The following is an 8,708-nucleotide window of genomic DNA, read 5'->3' on the forward strand; positions in this document are numbered from 1 at the left end:
CTAATAGCTTCTCTGAGTTATTCCAGGCCCTTTGCCACAGCAAGGCAGTGATCCATGAAGGGAGGGTGTTCCACAGGGCAGGTGCCACTACCGAGAAGGCCCTCTGCCTGGTTCCCTGTAACTTGGCTTCTCGCAGCGAGGGAACCTCCAGAAGGCCCTCAGGGCTGGGCCTCAGCGTCCGGGCAGAGTGATTTGTTTGCAGGGAGATAATGGTACCATGAAACGGACAGGTCCCACACCAAACGTCTGAAGAACAAGCCAAGTCATATCATGTAACGGATGGGCTTTTAAAAGGATGGGGTGCATCTCCCCACAGGCTGTTTAATTAGCGTTCAACCTGATTTGTTTGCAGAGTGGTTAGATTATGTTGCATAGAATCACAGAATTGTCGAGTCGGAATGGTCCCGAGGGTCATCTAGTCCAACCCCTGGAATGCAGGAATGCAGTATATCTGAAGGAGCGTCTCCACCCCCACCACTCTGTCTGGACACTGAGGTCCAGCGCCGAGGGCCTTCTGGCAGTTCCCTCACTGCGAGAAACGCCAGCTACCTTCCCGCCAGAGCGGTACCTATTTATCTACTTGCACTTTTGATGTGCTTTCGAACTGCTAGGTGGGCAGGAGCAGGGACCGAGCAACGGGAGCTCACCCCGTCACAGGGATTCGAACCGCCAACCTTCTGATTGGCAAGTCCTAGGCTCTGTAGTTTAACCCACAGCGCCACGCGCCTCCCCTTCAGTAGCTATGGGCCTCATCAAATCTAAATCTGGCCCTGTCCACACCCCACCCCTACACCCCACTGCACGGTTCAGGTCCCTGTGGGGAGATGCAGGAATCTGGATCAGACCCTCAGCGCGAAACAACACCCTGGAGTGCATCCTCTTTCGAAATGGTTGTATTGTTGCAGATTTCACCCCCTCAATAGGGCAAACCATTGTCTCCCTAGACAGACAGATGCCAAGGACCCACTATCGCCAGACCTCCATCCCTGATGGGTTTGCCCTCTTCCACATCCCGGGGGGGGGGGGTCCCGACTAAATGACCCTCTGCCTCCCTTCCAATGTGACGATTTGGTGATCCTATGCGCCAACCCTCCGAAATTGCTCACAGAAACTCCAGGAATGACAGCCCTGGAAACAGCTTCACATAACCCCCTCTCCCCCACTTTTTCACATCCCCCCCCATCCGCATTGGCCTAGACCAGCTGGAGCCGAGCGGCGTTTCCTGGGATTTAGTCCAATTTCCTGCCCCTCCTCGCACAAAGCCTTCATGCCTGTTTCCGACTCCTGCACCAGGACCTGGGCGTCATCCATCCCCTCCAGGCCAAAGCAGAGAGAGGAGCATGGCTGGTGACCAGCACAGGATCCGTCCATCTGCCCCCCTTTCGCCCCAAGGCCAAGCCACTCCTTTCAGCCAAGGGGGGTGCAGGGGCAAGGAGTTCCGTAGGGAATTTGCCACAGGGCCAATTCACAGACGAGAGCTGGATCGGGGCCATGAACTCATCTAGTCCAGCGTTCTGATCTCGCCGGCGTCTCAACACGAAAAGTGGAAGAGGCTTTCATCCAGCAGAGAAAATGGGAGACTCTCTTATCCCTGGGAACGAAAACTTCCCAATGTGTGGCTGCAGAGCAGAAGCTGCAGGATCTTGACCTCTCTGTGTCTTAGAAGTATTGTTGGAGGGTTTTTTTTTGTATCTTTGGTATAGATCTTATTGTGAATGATGTGGGAATTGTTCAGTTTGGTTGAGTACAGTGGACGCTCGGGTTGCCAACGTGATTCGTGCGGGATGCACGTTTGCAACCCGCAGTGCCCGCAACCCGCAGCACCGCGTCTGCACACGCAGGGGTTGCGATTCAGCAATTTGGTGCTTCTGCACATGCGCAAAGCATAATTTAGCACTTCTGCGCATGCGCGAGCACTGAAAACCAGAAGTAACCCATTCCGGTACTTCCGGGTTTGGCGCAGTGCGCAACCCGAAGTGTCTGTAACCCGAGGTATGACTGTATTTGTTTCATATTTTATGTATGTTTATGGGAACTTTTGTTTTGTTGCAGTTATGTATTTTTTTTCATATTGTAAGCTGCCTTGAGCATGGCTTGAACCATGGAAAGGCGGCATACAAATAAAATTATGTCTGTCTGTCTGTATGCCTGTGGGAAACCCGCAGCAGAACAATCACAGAATCATAGACTTACAGAACTGGATGGGACCCCAAGGGTCAACCTGGCTGAAATGGGCTCTCTGAAGCATTCGATGCCCTTTCACTTTGGCCAGGCTCATTCCCCTCACCTTGAAGTTGGGCGGGGAGCACAGCCTGGACTACCAGATGTTGGGCAGCCATCTGTCTTGAATGCTTTAGCTGAGATTCCTGCATTGCAGGGGGTCAGGCTAGATGACCCACCAGGTCCCTTTCCAACGCCACAGTTCCATGTGTGTCTTTGGTTGCGATGCCCTTGTGAAAAATCTGGGGTTTTTATATATATATATATGAAGGAGCTACTTAGTTGGATTTTGGGGCACTCCCACCATATGTAGAGGTATGTGCCTGTGGAGGTGCACCCTCTCCAGCATTTTGGTGAGGTTCCGGGGCAAGCAAGTATTAGAAATCACCCCAGAATTGGCCCTTCCAAGACAACAATGCCCACTTACACCACAAAGAGCTCATAACCCACTTACTTTCAGCAGCCAGAAGCATCATAGCCAGACACTGGAGAGACCTGTCAGGAGTAAGCATGGACCAATGGCACTAAATAGTATGGGAAACAGCCCTACTAGAAGAATTAACCAATAAACTGAAACTGACACGGGGACATATAGAAGAAGACGCCTTCACCCCGGTATGGCTCCCCTTTATCAAACACACAGCCCAACAAGACAGGAACAAGAATCCGCCGACAGCATATGAATCAGTATGGCTAACCTGATCCAAAACACCCACCCACCCACCCCACGCACACATGAAAACAAAGACCACCACAGCCAACCACAAACGAACAACCACACCCTACGCCATGTGTAGGCAAACTAAGGCCCGGGGGCCGGATCTGACCCAATCACCTTCTAAATCCGACCTGCGGACGGTCCGGGAATCAGCGTGTTTTTACATGAGTAGAATGTGTGCTTTTATTTGAAATACATCTCTGGGTTATTTGTGGGGCATAGGAATTTGTTCATTATTTTTTTCCAAAGTATAGCCCAGCCCCCCCACAAGGTCTGAGGGACAGTTGACTGGTCCCCTGCTGAAAAAGTTTTCTGACTCCTGCCCTAGGCCAACCCCAACCTCTCTCACCACAAGTGAGAGGAACACAAGTGAACAGCAAAGAACCTGCGCAAGCAACGCTGACACCAAACCCTACATATAGTAAATAAAATAGAAACATCGCCACCTGACCCCAACTCCACCCATCTTTTCCCCCCTCCATCTCCTTCCCCCTTTTCTTCCTAAAGGTAAAGGGACCCCTGACCATTAGGTCCAGTCGTGGCCGACTCTGGGGTTGTGGTGCTCATCTTGCTTTATTGGCCGAGGGAGCCGGCGTACAGCTTCCGGGTTATGTGGCTAGCATGACTAAGCCGCTTCTGGTGAACCAGAGCAGTGCACGGAAACGCCGTTTCCCTTCCCGCCAGAGTGGTACCTATTTATCTACTTGCACTTTGACGTGCTTTCGAACTGCTAGGTTGGCAGGAGCAGGGACCGAGCAACGGGAGCTCACCCCATCGTCGCGGGGATTCGAACCACCGACCTTCTGATCGGCAAGTCCTAGGCTCTGTGGCTTAACACACAGCGCCACCCATGTCCCTTTTCTTCCGAATGTCTCAACAAATGAAACTGATGTGTAAAAATGTTAGATGGGGGGGGGGGAATACAAGAGAGAGACATTGCACACACTTTTGTAAATCAAGAAAATCTTCAATTTTTAAAAAAGGGAGCTGTTTGGCACAGCTCTGGGGTGACGGGGAGCCAGCGGCCCGTCCTGGATTTTTACGGGAAGTGATAAAAACGGGGGCAGGCTGCATCTTTGCCGTCCAGCTGCCCCTGCTCTGGAAACATTCCTGGGGCTCCTTGCAAGACAAACGTAGATTTCCTGCCAGAACAGGCGGCGTTTCCTCTTGCAGGGAGGACCAGCCCAAGTTTTCCCCATCTGGAGGGACCCCACCGAGAGAAGGAAGGTGGTCCGAACAGCTGGCCAGACAGAGTGGAGCCAGGCTTGCAGGGGAGTTGCAGAAGTTGGGGGGGAGCAGCGACCCAGCCTGGGAAGGCCTGTTTTTGTAACAGCCCAGGTGCTGGTCTGCTCTGGAGCCCAGCCAGAGGCAAAGGAGAAGGGGGGGGGGTTGTGGGGGGGGGTGGAGGGAGAGAGTTGCTGTCCTCTTTTGGAGGTTTATGACTCCTGTTCAGGTGGCCCTTTTGTAAGAGATCCACTTTTAATTAGGGGAGCTGCTTCCGTTCCCCTCCCTGCCGCCCAGTAGTTTTCAAATTTCACACTCTGGAGCTCCTCGGAAGCAGCCGACCTCGCGGGAATCCCTCGAAATAAAAAGATCACCCCTGACATATTCCCACTCTGCACAGCCGCAGAGGATGTGGAGAAGTCCTCCTGCCCAGCCAAGTTCCCATACCCTCCAAAAATAGGGTTGTCCATAATAATACAGTCATACCTTGGGTTACAGACGCTTCAGGTTGCGTTTTTTCGGGTTATGGACCGCCAAAACCAGGAAGCACCAGAACGGGTTACTTCGGGTTTCGGTGGTTGTGCATGTGCAGAAGTGCTAAATTGTGCTTTGCGCATGTGCAGAAGCGCCGAATCGCAACCTGCACGTGCGCAGACGCACCGCTGCGGGTTGCGAACGTGCATCCCACACGGATCACATTTGCAACCCGAGCGTCCACTGTAATAGTAATGATGATGATGATGATGATGATAATACACTGGTCACCTGACTGCGTTGCCCGAGCCACTCTGAGTGGCTTCCAACATATATAAAAACATCATAAAACATTAAACATTAAAAAAAAACACTCCCCTATACAGGGCTGCCTTCAGATGTCTTCCAAAATATTGTATAGAGTGGATGATCGGGTTGTGAACGTGATCCGTGCGGGATGCACGTTTGCAACCCGCAGCTGCGCATGCGCAGGTTGCGATCCGGTGCTTCTGCGCATGCGCAAAGTGTGATCTAGCACTTCTGTGCATGTGCGACCTCCGAAACCTGGAAGTAACCCTTTCTGGTACTTCCGGATTTTGGCGGTCCGGTGAGGCTGGGGCAACCCAATCAGATGGGTGGCATATCAATAATACATTATTATTGTTATTGTTATTAAGGTTGGTGCGGGTGAGTTCTATAGTTTAACTATGCATCGGATGTCCACATGTCCTAGTGTTACAAGAGAGGTAGAAATACTTTTCTCTGTCCACTGTCTCAATGCCATGCATAACTAATAATAATAATAATAATAATAATAATAATAATAATAATAATATTTATTATTTGTCTACATTTCCCCAGTCACTCTGGGCGGCTTACAGAATACAGTGGTACCTTGGTTCTCAAACTTAATCTGTTCCTGCACTCAAGCAGAAGTCGCGTCGGACATTTGGCTTCCGAAAAACGTTCACAAACCCTGGGTTTACTTCTGGGTTTGCAGTGTCAGGGAGCCAATTTGCTCGGGAGCCAAGCCATTCAAGTACCAAGATACCATTGTATATGAAACATAACTTTACGAACTTCTACCAGGTTCCTTCTCCCTCGCCTTTCCTCTAAAGTAAGAAGCCCAAACTCTGCAACTTTTCCTGAAAGTTACCTAGAATCATAGGACTGTCAAGCGGGTCATCTAGTCCAACCCCTGCTAAGCAGGAACCTTCTTGCCCAACATGGGGCTCAAACCCACAACCACCGAGATTAGGATTCTTCTGCTCTACCGACAGCTATCCTAGGAGTCGCTCTGTCTGCTTGATCTTTCTGTGAGTCCTTTCCTGAGCCCTTTCCAATCTCCCCTTTGAGGAGAGGCGCCCAGAACCCCACCCGGGATTCCAGAGATTTGCGTAACGCCATTGCGACGTTGGCAGCCTTGTTTTCGGTTCCTTTTCCAGGCATCCCTAGCGTGGAGTTTGCCTCCGCAGGGCCCTCAAGGCCCGAGGCAGAGCTGGTCTGGGGGCCACGTGCGGTCAGTGGCTCCCAGGCCCTCCCTGATGCACAGGGGCTCCCTGGGCTCTTTGCCCTCTCCGCCCGGCGAGCGTCGCTCTTGCCTGGGTCGAGTGGGGACTGGCAAAGGCACATCTGGAGTCTAGACTTGGTGGCTCGGTGGGCCGGGTTTGGCTGCCGGGTTCTGCCCGTTCCCCGCTGCACACTGTTTGCTTAGCTGGAGGTCTTTAATTGGAATTAAAGTGGCCTCTCTTGTTTTTGCGGACACGAGCGCTGGAAAAAGTAGCTGCGAGTCATCGAAAACATCTGCAGGAGACAGCGGAGGGTCATTAGATGGCAGGGCGCGAGGCGCCAGCCTTGCTGCTTGCAGCCGCCGTGGGGGGATAATGGCTCAATACGGCTTTTGTGGACGGGCAGCGGAGCCAGAAAACACGGCCTGTTGATTCTGGCATCGGGCATCGCTGCCGGGATAGTCCCAAGCGAGAGCCCGGCGCTGCCCTGCCAGGGGGAGGGAAACAGCAACAGCGATGCAGAATTGCAGCTGGGGGCCTGGCTCCCCTCTCCCCCCACAAATGTGGGGGGCAGACCCTTGCAATGCTTGGATTCTTGGGGGGATAGGCAGGGGGAGACCTCACACCACCCACAGATCCCGAGGGCAGCGAAACCACGCCAAGCCCTTCGGAAAACAGTAGCCAAGAAAGGCGCCCACAGCGGGAAGGGGGCTGGGACCTCTCTGCCCCCCTGCATAGTTCGAGCCCCATCGCCCAAGGCTGGAGGCTTTGACAACCTGGCGCCCTCCTGATGTTGCTGTCGTTCAGTCGTTTAGTTGTGTCCGACTCTTTGTGACCCCCTGGACTAGAGCACGCCAGGCACTTCTGTCTTCCACTGTCTCCCACAGCTTGGTCAAACTCATGCTGGTAGCTTCGAGAACACTGTCCAACCAACTTGTCCTCTGTTGTCCCCTTCTCCTTGTGCCCTCCATCTTTCCCAACATCAGGGTCTTTTCCAGGGAGTCTTCTCTTCTCATGAGGTGGCCAAAGTCTTGGAGCCTCAGCTTCAGGATCTGTCCTTCCAGTGACCACTCAGGGCTGATTTCCTTCGGAATGGAGAGGTTTGATCTTTTTGCAGTCCATGGGATTCTCAAGAGTCTCCTCCAGCACCAGAATTCAAAAGCATCAATTCTTTGGGGATCAGCCTTCTTTATAGTCCAGTTCTCACTTCCATACATCACTACTGGGAAAACCATGGCTTTAACTATACGGACCTTTGTTGGCAAGGTGATGTGTCGGCTTTTAAAGATGCTGTCTAGGTTTGCCATTGCTTTTCTCCCAAGAAGCAGGCGTCTTTTAATTTTGTGACTGCTGTCACCATCTGCAGTGATCATGGAGCCCAAGAAAGTAAAATCTCTCACTGCCTCCATTTCTTCCCCTTCTATTTGCCCTCCTGATACTCTGGACTATATCAGAGCCCCCGGTGCAAAACAGCTTGAACACACCTGGTTGGCAAGAAGCTGCCTCCTTGGCAAACCTTGCTGCTGAAAATTGCTCAAGTCAAGCATGGGCATAGCCAGGATTTATTTTGGGGGTGGCAGGCTTTATGTTGGGGGCTGGGCAGGACAGAGTTATCTGTGGCGCAATTGGTTTATTTATTTACTTGATTTAGGGGAAGGGCAGCTGCCCCCCTGGCTATGCCCATGATGAAAAGGTCTCTGGGCAGATTCTCCTCCCCGCACCTGGCACTTCACCAAGTGTCTTAGAATCATAATAAATTTGTAGAGTTGGAAGGGACCCCAAGAATCATCCAGTCCAGGGGTAGACAACCTAAGGCCCGTGGGCCAGATGCGGCCCAAACGCCTTCTCAATCCGGCCCGCGGACGGTCCGGGAATCAGTGTGTTTTTACATGAACAGAATGTGTCCTTTTATTTAAAATGCATCTCTGGGTTATTTGCAGGGCTTGCCTGGTGTGTTTTTTACATGTGATCCAGCGCTTTTACATGTGATCCAGCGCTGAGGGCCTTCTGGCGGTTCCCTCATTGCGAGGTTACAGGGAACCAGACAGAGGGCCTTCTCGGTGGTGTCGCCCGTCCTGTGGAACACCCTCCCTTCAGATGTGAAGGAAATAAGCAGCTATCTTACCTTTAAAAGACATGTGAAGGCAGCCCTGTTTAGGGAAGTTTTTAATATTTAATGCTGTATTAACACTCGATTGGGAGCCGCCCAGAGTGGCTGGGGAAACTCAGCCAGATGGGCAGGATATAAATAATAAATTATTATTATCATCATCATTATGAGTTGAATGTGTCCTTTTATTTAAAATGCATCTCTGGGTTATCTGTGGGGCATAGGAATTCGTTCATTTCCCCCCCCCCCCAAAAAAAAAATAGTCTGGCCCACCACATGGTCCGAGGGACGGTGGACCGGCCCATGGCTGAAAAAGGTTGCTGACCCCTGATCTAGTCCAACCCCCTGCAATGCAGGAATATTCAGCTGTCCCATATGGAGACTGAACCCACAGCCAACTGAGCTATCCAGGATCCAGTTATGTTGTGATGGCGGCTGGGTTTATGCCGTGAAA

This window comes from Podarcis pityusensis (assembly GCF_964106645.2).
Source record: "Podarcis pityusensis genome assembly, chromosome: 6".
NCBI lineage: Eukaryota > Metazoa > Chordata > Lepidosauria > Squamata > Lacertidae > Podarcis > Podarcis pityusensis.